This window comes from Anas platyrhynchos, chromosome 14, assembly GCF_047663525.1.
Source record: "Anas platyrhynchos isolate ZD024472 breed Pekin duck chromosome 14, IASCAAS_PekinDuck_T2T, whole genome shotgun sequence".
In the NCBI taxonomy this organism is placed as follows: Eukaryota; Metazoa; Chordata; class Aves; order Anseriformes; family Anatidae; genus Anas; species Anas platyrhynchos.
In genome coordinates this window covers 14,742,495-14,756,635 of record NC_092600.1, presented here as the reverse complement: position 1 = coordinate 14,756,635, position 14,141 = coordinate 14,742,495, and the positions used below count along the sequence as shown (strand labels likewise).

The following is a 14,141-nucleotide window of genomic DNA, read 5'->3' as shown; positions in this document are numbered from 1 at the left end:
ATTTCAGCTGGACGCTTTTAAAAGCTTCTCACTGTCCTCAAGTTCATTGATTAGTTCTGCACCACTCTGGATTTTATGTGTTTGGTTATCTCATCTCAATCGCTGCTCAGATCAAACAGAAATATTCTATGTGAACTTTTTTATGCCGGCCTTTTTTCCTTTCCTTTCCACTTCTGCTGACTGATGTTAAGATTTTTTATTTTTTATTTTTCCTCAACTGATAAAAGGGGCCATGTGTCCTTTTCAGATATATCACTACAACCATTTTAAGGATGAGATAACAAGCGGATATTTTCCCCTGCTAGTGAGTGCCTCACTCCTGGAATGAAGCCGAGATCTTATGCGGTGACAAAATGTCACTAGATTCACATATGCTATATTTCTGCCTCTGAATGACCCATAGTTTTGTAATAGCTACTGTATTTGTAATTCTTCTGAAAGATTAGCATGGCTTTGGTTGTGCTCACCTGTCGCTTTAGATGTATTAGATGTAACTTCCTCAACATGAATTCACATCCAGTTTTGAACACCTTCTGGCTACCAGTGTCACACCTTAGCTCACTCTCTGCCCTTGGTATAGAATAAACGATTCACCAAAGAAAGGTTTCACTTTGAGTTCAACTCTTTCCAAGCCTTTGGATTCCAACTTTCCATTTTTGATTTAAGAAAAAGTTTCCAAAACCTGGGTTAGCAGATTCTTTTCCTCCACGGCAGTCAATCAGCCTGTAAAGCACATATGTACCACTGGTTCTGTCATTACAGGCAGAAACTTTCCGTGCCTTTTCTTACACAACATACTGAACCCTACCTTTGGTACCCCCCTTGGCACTCCTTAGATGCCCTTATCAGTCTGTCTGGGGAGTTGTGCACAAGGAGCAATCCCCACATACTTTAACCAATTTATTCATTGCCTCCCAGAGTGATAAGGATCACTATGAATCAGGCACATTGAGCATTATCAATGGGAAAAAATATGCTGCAGTGTAACAAGGCCGTGTAGTATTTCCTCATATTTTAAGGCACTCTGGAACTATTAATGGGCGAGGGGTTAGATGTGAAAGAGCCATCCATCATGTCTCATTGCAATAAAAGGCAGGCTTGTATTTCAGCATTTCTGTTTGAAATGTATAAATGCCTCTTCCAAGGCTTTTTAGATGTAAGCATGTCAGAAGTTAATAGATGTGACTATGAATACTGATAAATCAAAAATAATGCCTTAAAAATAAACATCTGATGTAATCTAAGTTATAAGTGGCATTTTGGAAAGAAGCTCGGATTTAAAGAAATGCACAAAAAATAGTCTTCTCTAGAGCCACTGGAGTCAAAATTAATATTCAGGTCATAGCATGCAATATGGTCCTTACATTTACTGCCAAAATGATGCTGAGGGGTTTAGGAGCTAAGGTAAAAATGACTGCTTTTGAAAATGCTGTCCAAATGTAGCTATTGTTTACCCCCGTGTGTCTCAGAAATCAGCACCGTGGTAGAATTTAATAGGGTTTAGAATTTCATTTTAGAAAACATACCTCTTCTGTAAGCCTCTCAAGAAGAGCTGTATTCCTTTGCTGCCCTCGGGCTAACCTTTAGCATGCAAAGGAAAATCTTCTGCCTTAAGCAAACTGAATCCTGAAAAACAGAAGACTGGGGCTGGCAGCTGTCTTCAGCAGTAACTCCTCTGCGTGGTGTCAGTAGAAAGCTGCACTGCATGTTTAGACCTTGATAGGCCTTGAAACAAGGAGCATTGGGAGTTATGTGTACATGGGATTCCTTTGTGGGAAAGCAAATTGTTATGGGAAGCATTCCCCCAGCTCAGCTGGTGGGGTTTGCTCTGAGGATCGATTGCTGTATTGCACTCCAAAATCTGCTGTGACAGCCTTTAGTTTGTCCTTTACATCTTCATGTTGATGGCAAAATCCTCATTGTCATTGTTTCAGTAAGAAAGGGAACAAGTCAGAACCTATTGTTCCTGGATAAATGTAGGCAGGAAAGGCTTGAGATGAGACTTGATCCCGCAGGTTCCTGGGATATCAGCGGTGGGAAAGCTACAAGGCTGAACTTAGCGGAGAGAAGAGGTGAGGTGGATTCCTACTTTTGAGATAGTTGTAATTTTTGTATTAAAAATGAGTAAGTTTATTTCTTCTATTTAATATCAAAACAGTAAATATAAAGGCTATATTTATTCATAAAGAGAATCCTGCTGCTCAGTGGTGGTTTAACCATAGCCCTGTGTACTGCAAGTGTTGAGCGCTTTTCCTTTTACTGCAGGTCTTCAGGTACCCACGGGTTTGGAGACCATGCTTGCATCCATGCCTATAGACTTCTCTGATCTTGAATCAAAGGAAATACAAGATAGAAATGTTCGCTCAGCTGCAGAAACAGAGCCAGGATTTCACGCTTTTCCTCCCGTATTTGTGTATTTGGTAGGCTTGGTCTTGAAAGCACTGGTATGATGGAAGATGCTGGAGAACAGAGTACTTGGAATCTCTGAGCAGGCTCAGCCATTCTGGCCCTTGAAATGCCAGTCAGCTCCCCGGGGCCTTTCTAGGTGGAAAATCGCTGATACCCGCTGAGGCAGTGCCTCAGCAGTAATGCGGCAGTGGAAATGCTTTGCCCTTTCACCTTCAGCTGAAATATAAAGTAACCAACTTTAGCAAAGAAAAAGAAAACAAGAAAAAGAGAGGAAACTTCAGGCTACTTCTGGTTTTCAGCTGCATTTCAGTAGCTGCTAAAGCAGCTTATCTCTTATGCAACAAAACTGCTCCCTGCCTTTCCGCACAAGGTAGAGATGCTTGGTGCTTTGGAGTTAAATGGCTTATGTTTGGTGTGAAATAGACTGTGTAGGAGAAAAACAGGGCACTTTTTTGGTGGTAATGTTTTGTTCGGTTTTGTTTTCTGGAGATTTGTTCCTATCTTGCACTGCTTTGCATCATTTGTCAATGTTCCTTTTCCTGGGAGCCCATACAGCAGCCTGCCAGCACCCCAGGGCCTTCAGGAGAGCTGGGGAGAGACTCTTTGTTGGGGAGTGCATTAGATAGAACAAATGGGAATGGCTTTAAACTGAAAGAGGGTAGGTTTAGATTAGATACCAGGAAGAAATTCTTTACTCTGAGGGCGGTGAGGCCCTGGCCCAGGGAGCTGGGGGCGCCCCATGCCTGGCAGTGCCCAAGGCCAGGCTGGATGGGGCTGGGGGAGGTGTCCCTGCCGTGACAGAGAGATGGAATTAGATGGGCTGTAAAGTCCCTTCCAGCCCGAACCGTTCTGTGATAACAATGTGTTCCTTGTGTCACAAATTAAAGAATAAATAGAAAAATCCTGACAAAAGAATTCTCCCTGAAATAATTTTTCTCTTTCTCTCTGTATGTTTGTACTGATGATGGACAGAGGTACATACGTCAGGGTTCCCAGGTAGCCACTGATTTATGAAGCCCACAACATGATTCTGGCAATAACAAATGTCTGAAAGACAAAGCAAATTATTCTTAAGATTTCCGTTTAGTAATTTATGTAAAAATTGGAACTTTCAGTTGGAACCCCATTTTACCATCTGTTCTTCAAATGTTTCCTTCCCTGAGGTGTAAGCTGAACGCTCAGCAGTCATTTCTGTAGTGGGGAATACACGGGTTTTTAAAATAACTTCTTTCTCATTGCACACACGTGTATTAAATGCCACGTCATGAAGACAGACACAGCTCAGTTCTTGCCAAACTCAGAAACAAGTCTGTTTTGTTCTGATGTTTGTTGTGAGGTACAGCTGTAAATTCCTGTGTCCTTCTCAAGCACTGGGTAAGTTTTACAGAGCTTCAGTCCCATTCACAAGGGGCTAATGTTGCACCAGGGTTTGTGAGGGAATAAAGACTTCCTATACCAGCTTGACACCTATTTAGTTCACAGCACCATTGCTGGTCTTCTGAGGAGAATGGATGGCACCTCGTGGCCCTGTGCAATGCTATCTTCTGAAGTTAGGCCATAACAGGAATGCAAACCCTGCCAGCTATGTGTGACAGTGCCTTCCTTCCTGACAGCAAGTTGAGATTCCCTCCAGAAATACTAAATAAGGTAGTCCTTGGTTTGTTAGACCTCCTCATCCTGCTAGCTCAGCTTTGCTTCGGTAGGTTCCTGTATTTCAGATCTCTTTCAGCATCTCTAAGTCTGAAATTATCCCTCTCTAAAAAAGTGGAAAATAGAGTATGTAAGACAAAAGATTTTGGTGCCGCTGTCTCCTGCGTGGCAGTATCCTTACATAACCAATGGATATCGGCGATGTTTGGAAATGATCCCATTACCACCCATCTGCTTTCTGGTTCGGCCGTAGTGTCACTTCCAGTGAAAATGGAGAACCCCAAGGCACGGCTGCACGTGCGCTCATGCTGCTCAAGCTGTTATCAGTGTCTGGCTCACCAGCGGTGTGCTCACAATAAATGCAGTATTTTGCCATGGGGAAAATGTGCGGCAGTGAACAGACAAGTGCTGCACACTGAGAAAAGTGTAGTGCCTTGCACCTGGAAAGCGTGGCCAAAGGCAGCGTGTCTGTGAAGCTTCAGGCAGCTAGCAGGTTGGCCACTTACCAACAGTCTCATACATGCAAAGCATCAGCTTCGATCTCTTTAAAATTTGTCTTTTCTAGCGCAGAGGGGCCCTGAAAGACAATGCATCTGTTCTTTTCCATGGTGCAGCATATTGTCTTCTGTGAGTCCAAGTACCCCATTGTAACTAGTTTCTTCTGTCAGCATCTCCCTCTGGTACTGCAGTGTGCAGCCCTGCCTATAGCCCCGTGATGTTTGTCCCTCCTCCTTCGTTAGAGCCATTAACAGGTGAATAAATTGCCGCTGTGATCCAACATTGTGACAAAACATGATTTCCTTATTCTTTACAGTTTTTCTAGATCCTCTGGATGTCTGTATCTGTTGGAGATCACTAGAAGTGATCTTCCATTGTTGGATTTGGTCTGAGAGGAGCAGTGTCAACGAGCCCTGCACACTGACACACTTAGGTGCTGCAGGAAAGCTTGGTTGTTGGTACGTGTCTTAACTATAAGCACCGTGTACGGAAGCACTAAACTTTGCCTCACCAAATGCAAAGGATTTTCACTCTGAGTTAACAGCGTGTCTGTAATTTAGCCAAGGCCAGGACATGGCACTTGGCCTATCAGAGCTATTAGCGCCGCCAGAGCTGTGAGGCCAACCACTGCTTTGGGAGGAGAAAGCGGGGTTTGTGTTAGAATTCAAGGTAATCAGTCCATGACGAAGTGGGGAGCTTGAAGGTCACCTGCTGTGTGGCATAAGAGCAAGGCTGGGGAGTCCCAGCAGCTCCCTGCCCTGTGTGTAGCCCAGTGCTGTCAGGTTACGCGAGGGTTGCGAGTCCGTCGGCTCTCTGAAGCCTGTTGAGTTTGGTTTTAGAAATGAGAAAATCAGATTTAGTTCTCTTTCCTTTCCTGTCACCTTCATCCTGTCTGATTCTGGTGTCTGTTTTCAATTAACTCAATACTGTGTGTTTGTTCAGTGACAATTGCTGTGCTAAGAACGAATTCAGGAAAACGGGAGGTGTCCTATGTCCCCCCGTGGGATGTGGGGAACCTGAGGGTGGGACACCTCGGTGGAGCTGGGACACCTCGGTGGAGCTGGGCCCTGGCCCACCAGCAGGCAGCAGTGTGTGCACCCCGAGCGGTGCCGGGTGGCTGAGGCGGCGGCGCAGGGGCTGTGAGGAAGAAGAAATCTCATGAACAGGGATAGCAAAGAGATCCCAGCCTGCGCTGGTGTGACAGGGAAGTTTGTTTAAGCCCTCAGGTGCTTGTGTTTGTGACAGGAGTTTGTGGCAATAATGAGGGTTTCAGTGCTTCCTCACGTCTCCTTGTTCACTCCTGAGTGCTGCCTCCGAGCAGCGAATGTGGCTGCTCAGAGTAACCCCCAGGGAGAGCGTGGGAGTGAGGAAACCCTGAATGATTTGCCTCTCTCACGCCTTTAACTTAGAAGTTAATTCCTTGTCAACTTCTGAACTCTGAAGACATGATTTGCCTTCCATGTGTGAAGAGATTGGACAGCTGTCATTAGAAAAAACAGAAACATTGTCATCATAAGGAATTATTATTCAGTACAGAATATCTTAGTTATTTGCAGTCTCTTAGGACCTACAGAGACCTAAAGAGACCTAAAAATAAGCTACCCTAGTTAGTGCATTCTTTCTGGGAGCCTGAGAGCCTCTTTTTCCCTGCAGCCCTGTACCAGCAGTTGGCACAGCAAACTATAGCCCAGTTCCTCTGTAAGATGTGTGTAAAGCAGGGTTGCTGACAGTGTTTGCACACTTTTCATTTGATGTTCATAGAGAATGTTCTAGGGGCCCCGTGTCATTCACTGCTCTGTACCAAAAAAGATCAAACGCCGCATTCAGGTTTCCCCCACGCTGGAGGGACGTGTGCTGAGCCTCGCTGCATGGAATTAGGTCTCTCGTTTCCCTGGGATTTTATTCTGGCATCTGCAGCAGAGAGCCTCCATCGCACGCTCCCACATCTCAAAGCATGCCCCATGCAGAGTGCCACAAGACAAGGAGAGGTGAGTCAGCCTTCCAAAAGTAAATGATCTCAGTGAAGTGCATTTTTGTGTCCCTCATCAGTGGGTGCAGACTTCATTGAATATTTCAGGAAATCCTCATTAGCTTGGATACAGAGTACTCTGGCGGTGTAATTCTGTGGGTCCAAGTTGGAGCCCTGTCTGTGTATGAAAACCAGGATCGATCAAACCCCTGCTTTCCTTCGGCACTGCTTCACTGCATTTTTAGTTATGCACCGTAAACCCTTACAGCACTTTCTCTGCCTCCTTGCTATTTATGCCCTTTAAATATAAATGGGCAGTTAACACCTTTTCCTGAGTCAAGTTATAAATATTTATTTTTGTAATCTATTTCCATAAGTCATCTCTAGCAGCCTGGTGGGTGCAGCCTTGTCACTCCTGCAGAGGTGCAGGACGAGGCGCCCCGCTTGAGCCTTGCTTGGAGCAGTTGGAAAATGCCCGGGGCCGTGGCGGTGCAATTACTGTGTGGTGTGCGAGCCTGGGATGTGAATTTCTGTGACCTGCTAAGCTGCAGAGGGCATACTTTAATATCTCCTGCACAGCTCAATTTACAGCTCTAATTTCTGCAAAGAGAAGGGAGAAAGCTGAAATGCACCACTGAGTCACTTTGAAAAGGTCTTACTTGCTAAGCAAGTCTAATGGAAAAAGCTGTGGAGAACTGAGTGCTTCCAACACTCAGGACAAGCTAGGAAGCTTTCTGCTAAGCCTGCTTGTCAAGCAGCAGGTTGCATCTTCATTTCTTAAATGTTCTGTTCAGGGCTACGATAAAAGGGAAATGCTGCAAATACAGCAGGCTGCCTTCAAATGTGAGACATCTTTCAGAACAGTGGCTCTAAACAAATCTGTCCTTTTCCTCCAGTAATGGATAACCTTTCCTGAGGTCTTAATGAGTGTGGTCTGACATGGCATCAGCTAAAGTTGCTGTTTGAGTGAGCAGTGGTCGAGTATAAGGTTTGACTCCCGCAAAAAGGAAGCGGTATTCTGGATTCACTGGTAACATGGAATCACCAGGAGCTTGGAGCAGATCTGGAAGCAACACCAAGGCGGTGGTGCCCAGGACATTTCTGTGGCCTTGGTTTTTGGTACCAGTTTAAAAGTACACCAAGACTGATATATTTGGTGAGACTTCCCAAGCCAGAGGATTCTCAGCTGCTCGGTGGTTTATCCCCAGCACCAGCATGCCCCGAGTTCCCATCTCACAGGACAGACTCAGTTTCCCTGGGCCAGGGCAGGGCCTCCCCTGTAAACAGTCCCACAGCTGCCAGCAGTCTTTGGACTTTCTGCCATAAACCGGACAAACCTAAATCAAACGCCAAGTGCTTTGAACAACTAATTATCAGCTCTGGGGGAGCCTATCTGCTTGTAGGCAATATTGGATGCTTTATGTTGTTTCTTTTCCATTAAGATTCACTCTAGGTGTTTGAAGCGTGAACTTCCATAATTGAAATAACAGTATCTACCAATCATATGTAAAGAATTATTTCCACCCTTAAACCTGTTTGCCTTTATCCTTTGGAAGGAGAGTGCAATTGCTTCATTCATTGTTGTGAAATGCTTTACGTCTTGCAGTGTTTTGTCTAACCAGAAAGCTGAAGTTGCAACTGTCTTCAAGCTATCGATCGACTATTAGGGTTGAAAATATATTTTGAATAGGCAGGTTAAATATTATATTAACTAGCTGTCTGGGTGATAGCAGAGTGCTATCAGCAGCTCATCAGTAACATGGTGGGTAACTCGGTTCTATGTCTGACACCAGCAGCTGTAGGTACTAAATGGGTCGATAAAGTATGTGCAGAAGAGGTTTTTCAGTGGGTTTCTCAAGTTGCAAAGCTTTCCGAATGATGTAAAGAGAGCTAGATATGAAATTGTTATAGTTAGAAACAGAAAGTGAAGGCAATTGATGTACGAATGCTACCAGGCAGCTTCACAAATGAGTGGCAGCAGCCCCAGGTCAGGCACTGCGGCCCAGCTGCACCCAGTCCCTGGGAGGGCAGCGTGGCACCGTGCCTGGCTGCTGGCAGGGCCCCGCTGCCATCCAGGCATGGGATTTAGCCACCGCGATGTTGGTTTGCTGAAATGAACACAGGGAGGTGAGCACTTCACGTTACTTTAAGTTAAAGATTAAAATCAGATCCTGTTTTTTTGTTTGTTTGTTTGTTTTTGACAATCTGTATGTTGTTGTGGACTAAGAACGGGCTTTTTTGTTCAAAAAGGCAGTCACGGTGTTTGCTGGTTTGGCTGTGGCCCGGCTCTCATTGTCCTTCAGCTGAGGGAACTGAGGAAGCCCTAGCAGGGTGCTGTCCCCAGCTGGACCAAAGCTTCGGGAAGGAAGGGAGAACCCGTGAGCACTTCTGCAACCAGCACGTACCAGCCTGTGGCAGCTGCCTGTCTTCGCCTCAATTTCATGCTTCCTCTGGAACAGTGACAGGTTTTTACACGAGGAGGCTTCAAGGTCACCCTCACACATGAATTCATTTTAATGGCAGAGGTTGGGCTGCGTGCTGTGCCCGCTGTTATCTGCCCTCGTGCCAGATCCAGGAGAGCAGAACGGCTTTGGGTGGGTGGGAGGCTGGGGAACATCACTGCGGGCTGCCAGCACAGCCTCAGGGACCCGAGCCGGGTCTCTCCATCGCACCGGGCAGCCCGTGCCCTGCCTGCAGCCTGGGTGCAGGACACAGCAGAGCCCTCAGAAATGTTTGGTTGGGTGCCGGGTGCCGCCTCCCAGTGGCTGCAGCCCTTCTGAGCTACTGATTTTGCACGCTCCTGCCATGGGTGCACGCGCCCAAAGCCATGGGATTTCACTTCTGAGGCAGGTTCAAAGAGCTTCTGTAGAAAATGCACCTTGCTGTAACCAGAAGCTCAGTGCTGATGTTAATTAACCATTGCTTTGGAAGCAAATGTGGGTCTTGTAATCACTTCAGAGACCACTGGTATCATTGAACCCTAATCAAAGCATAATTTTAAGTGACTCGAGCTGAAATTTCTCCTCAGTGTTCACCTGAATATTAGATCTCTACCCGAGATGTCCTAATTTAATATTTTATCATTTATTTAAACTGAGAAACCCACAGAGCTGCCGAGATCAGAACTGTAAAAATAATGAATAAACGTGTGAGCTGCTGGCAGACCCTGGGGGTGGTAAAACTTTACAACGCTTTGCAAGTGTTTTGCATTGCCTCTTATGGATGGAGTACAGCCAGAACAGTGGCACTTGCTGTATTAAAGGTGTAATTCAGCTTTCATACTGGTTGGTCCTGGGTTAAAACATTGAGCAGCGCTAATAATGTTTGTATGAAGGACGTGGTTAGTTCTCTGAGAAAAAAAAAAAGTATGTGGCCAAGTGTATTGGTGAAACACTGAAAGGTGAAAATACTGCTCTGAGAACCTAACCAGTGCTCCCATGCTGCTCCTTACATAGCAAATAAAGTAGGAAAATAACAACAGTCATTTTTTTCAAAGACTTAATTCCCATCTGCATTAGATTCTCACTGCATCTTTTTGTATGACTCCATTATAAAATAAATGGATGTGGATTTTTTTCACTGAATAAATTGGCCTGGAATTTAACATTATTAGCATTTGAGAAAATACTGAAAGCATTAAAGGAAATATTGAAAGAGCTGGAGCTGACACATTTGCCATAAGTTTTAACAGAGCTGTATTTAAAGAAGATGTGCATGCAAAGATACCGAGGCATAATGAAGCCTCCTACACACCACGGAATGAAATATTTATACTGTAATCATGCTATTAATAAAATGATGGATCAGCAGGAGTCTGCTGCAGCAGGACTGCTGTCTAGAGAACTGGGTACTGTCTAGAGAAGCTATGGGAGACGCGAGGAGCAGGAGCACAGGGACCGGTTTGGGAATCCCTGCCCCGAGCTAGCGGTGTGGCTGTGCGGTGCAGTGGCTTTGCAAAAGGCTGCAGGACGTGCAGTGCTCTGCCCTGTTGGCAGGTGCCCGCAGGTGTAATTCTGTTGGTTCCTACCCTGGCCAGAGTGCTGCTGTGCTGCTGAGCAGGTCTTCTCCTCCTCTTTGGACTTAGCCAAGTTTCCAGGGATTCATAAATAAATAAATAAAGATTTGTGTAGGGGAGGAACACGGATGGAAACGAGAGGAACAGGGTATCTGGCCTGCAAACCGGGACAGTGGGGTCAAACAGACTTGCCCTTGAGGTTAGCTGCCCAGGAACATTTAACTGGCAGATTAGCTGGCTCTCTTGGCGCTCTCCTGATAGATTTCCCAGTCGCTGCTGTCCGAGGTGTGTGAGAGTTAGCTTGGAGATCTGTCAGTGTTCAGTGGGGCACAGGCGGGCAGTGCCATGAGCCGTCTGCCCGTGCTGCCAGCCCCACACCTCGCACCCTGCATGCCAGCCCCCTGCATGCCCGGTTCTGCACCACTTCAAGCTTACCAACATCAGACAGGGAGTGGGAACATCTCCAGGAGCATCTCCCAGGGAGCCCAGCCAGAGAAATGCTGTCAGTAGTTTGAATTGCTGAAGCTCAAACAAGAGTGATAGTGAATTATATTGAGGTTTGTTACAGACGCGATATATTGCCGGGAGGAGGTAGCTGGCATGAAGCACACAGCCTGCAGCTTTGCTCTGTCGGCACGTCCAAGCTAAATCAGTTTTCATTGGAGTATATTTGAGTGGGTTCCTCTTCCCTTGACCCCAAAGGCACTTACTGGTGGCTCGGGCTGGCCAGGCAACAGCAGGAAAGCGCCCCAAGGTTTAAAAATTGCTGTGCATGAAAGAAGAGGAAACCTTTCAAAGAGCCTCTGAGCAGTGGGGTGCAGAGACACCAGTAATTCAGTAAGGAAAGCTTCCCAAAAGGAAGGGAGAGCCTGTGGAAGTCCCTTCTCCATGTTTTGGGGTGCAAGAGCTCCCTGCCAGAGCTCCTGCCCTGCCCGGGCTGATGTGGGACTTGGGCTTTGCCCCCCAGCCCAGGCAGGGAGGGTGGCGGTGCCACCACACCAGGAGGCTGGGCGGCTCTGGAAGCACAGCCAAAGTCAAAAAAATCCATTTCTGAGGAGCATTTTATTTTCTACAAAGTAGTTTTTTGACAAGAAATATAAATTCCTAGTTGGTAATCAGTTATGTTGGGAGCTCAGCTAACAGCAGCAGAAAACAGAACAGTACAAGCTCACTGGGCTGTGAGATATCCCCGAGAACCAAAATTAATTTTGAATTCTTATTGGCATCACGTCCCCCAGTTCGTCTCACTTTTACTTAGGAACAGGGGTTTTAAACTTGGCCACAACTAGGCTAAAGTCATTTCCTTCTTTTTCCCCTCCATCCCAGTCCATTTCCATCAGGTGGTGTCTCCTCCTTTTCCCTCCTGCACTAAAACATCGGTTGTTGTTGTGCGTTATTACACCTCCCATCCGGGCTGTCCCAGAGCTGGTTCCATGTCCATGTAATTGGATTTGATACCTCAGCAGCTGCTGAACCTCCCCTGCGGGGTGCTCAGGCTCAGGGAGAAACTGGGGAGGGAGCTGCGAGGTCCTCAACTGAAGTTTGATGGAGAAGGGAAAAAGGCAAGGTTCGTTTTTGCATGGGATACTGACAAAAGCTGTAGATGCTGGGGATGTTAATTGTATTAATGATGGAGGAGCACGTCTGCAATATTCATACCTTGGAACAATCATACGGGTAGCAGAGCTTCATTCGGGCCGTTAGCAAGACACCACAGCACAGCCAAGTATTGCTGAAGTGAACAAGAGACCGCGTAGGGCTTTCAGGAGGCTCCGTGGGCCTGGTTCCTGGCCGTGCCCCAGAGGTGCCCACAGCAGGCCAAGTAATGGAGCCGCTGGGACACGGGGCCAGGATTGCAGGAGGGCTTTGGGAGAGCCGAGTGCAGGCGTGCTCACATCTGCTGCCAGCTTGCTCGGGTCCTTCAGAGATCCTGTCCCTAATTGCCAGGGCCGGGGGCCTGGGAGCAATGTCAGTGGGAACACCAAGTGCTCGCAGTGCCCCAGGCACAGCGTCCCCGCTCTCCTCCCTGCCCTCCTCTCATCCTGAACGTGCCCAGGGAGCCACAGCTGACCCCCAGCAAGGCTCCTTTGTCTCCCACACGTCCCCAAAGCTTCAAAATGCATTTCCCCCTAACAAGTCCCCCCATACCATGTTTGCTGTTGTACCAAGTGCCTGGATTTGCTGTAAAACATGTCTGCAGTGGGGGAAAGCAAAAGAATCGAGTGTGTTGCTAACAGGCTGTAACTGCACCCAGATGGATGTCCCCCAACGGGGAAATGCAGCAGTGGGTCATTTCCTCAATGAAATGATTTTGCTGTGAGTTTGCTCAAGTTCACTGTAGGATCGAGCAAAGGTTGTGTTTGCACTTTTCCCTGGGTGTTGTTTCAGCACGGGATCTCCCTAAACCTGTAATTCAGTGTGGAAAAAGCAGCATCAGGCTTTACCAGATACCAGGCAGATTTGGTGAATTTTGGCTGTGACTGAGAGGAAATGCAAAACAAAGTGGTTACTGTATATTCTGTTGCCTTAGAGACTGAAACATCTGTATCCAGGCAGGCAAGTGATGCAGACATGGTAAGATTTGACTTCCTTACATTCCTGTGTTCATCTTGCTGTCAATAGAAATGTTTTATGGTGGGAATATGCTGGGCTTCCTTGGCATTGTATTTATCTGGTCGTGTGGCATGTCTTGGGCTAGGAGGGCTTTTTAATTAAAGTCTAACTCCGAAGTCAGGACGCTCCCTGAGAAAAGATGCTTTTACGTGAATAATTTTTCAAGATGAACTTGGAGGGACTTGAAATGATTGTTGTACTGGTGATCATTGTTGGATTTGTGAAGGCTCTTGAGCATCTGGGTCTCCTAGAAGGAAATTATGAAGGTAGGATGATAAGAAATAGAAAATATTTTATTCTGAAAGCCATTTGCTGCAGAGCATTATACTTTAATCTGTGCATGTGCAGTGTTTGACTATCAGAGGAGCTCAGATAACTTTCAGATGCTTTCTTTAGACAAATGCATTGTATTTTCTGTGTCAGAATAGCATTGTAGCTTTCACTGCAGCTCTGAAAATAAATGTCATATAATCTTAAATGATTCTTTGCCTGTTTGAGATTGTTTCAAGAACTTCAGTACAGATCCGAATGCTTTAGTAAACAGCAGCTTGCGTCCTGGAGCTCTGAATGAAAGAAGGCTTTGCATTTTAGTAAGTTTATCCTTGTAGCTTCTCAATTTGTTCTAATTGCTGGAAATGTCATGGCTGATTCTTAGCTTTTGGCTGTTATTAACAGAAAATCCAAAAATCTTACTGAGCTTATTTGGATGAATGTTTCTATCAGGATTTACCAGAATATTTATCAGTAACAAATCTGCCCGGTCTTCCTCTCTAGTCTCAGGAATGCTTTACAAAAACACTGCTGATAGAAATGTAAATATGCTTTGCTGAAGATAGTTTGAGGGAGCTGACTGCCGGAGATGCTTTAATTCTCGTTACCTCTCTGTTTTTATAAACAGTGTAATTCATGTAGAAACGTGGAGATGGTACATAGAGGCAGAAGGGATGAATTTTAGACAGCGAGCTCCATAAATCAAAACATGTCTGT

General features: G+C 46.0%; 1 protein-coding gene across 7 annotated transcripts in view; it reads left to right on the top strand.

The window, feature by feature from the left end:
* Positions 1-14,141, top strand: part of KCNIP1 (potassium voltage-gated channel interacting protein 1) — a 370,449-nt gene that overhangs the window by 245,049 nt on the left and 111,259 nt on the right. The window contains exon 1 of one of the 7 annotated variants that reach the window (XM_072023599.1): positions 13,091-13,115. The exons of 5 other annotated variants lie outside the window; for them this stretch is intronic. The gene's annotated coding sequence lies outside the window, so the exon portion shown is untranslated. Of the gene's footprint in view, positions 1-13,090; positions 13,116-13,398; positions 13,421-14,141 lie in introns of those variants that run through there. One more of the 7 variants, XM_072023593.1, reaches the window with a different exon arrangement.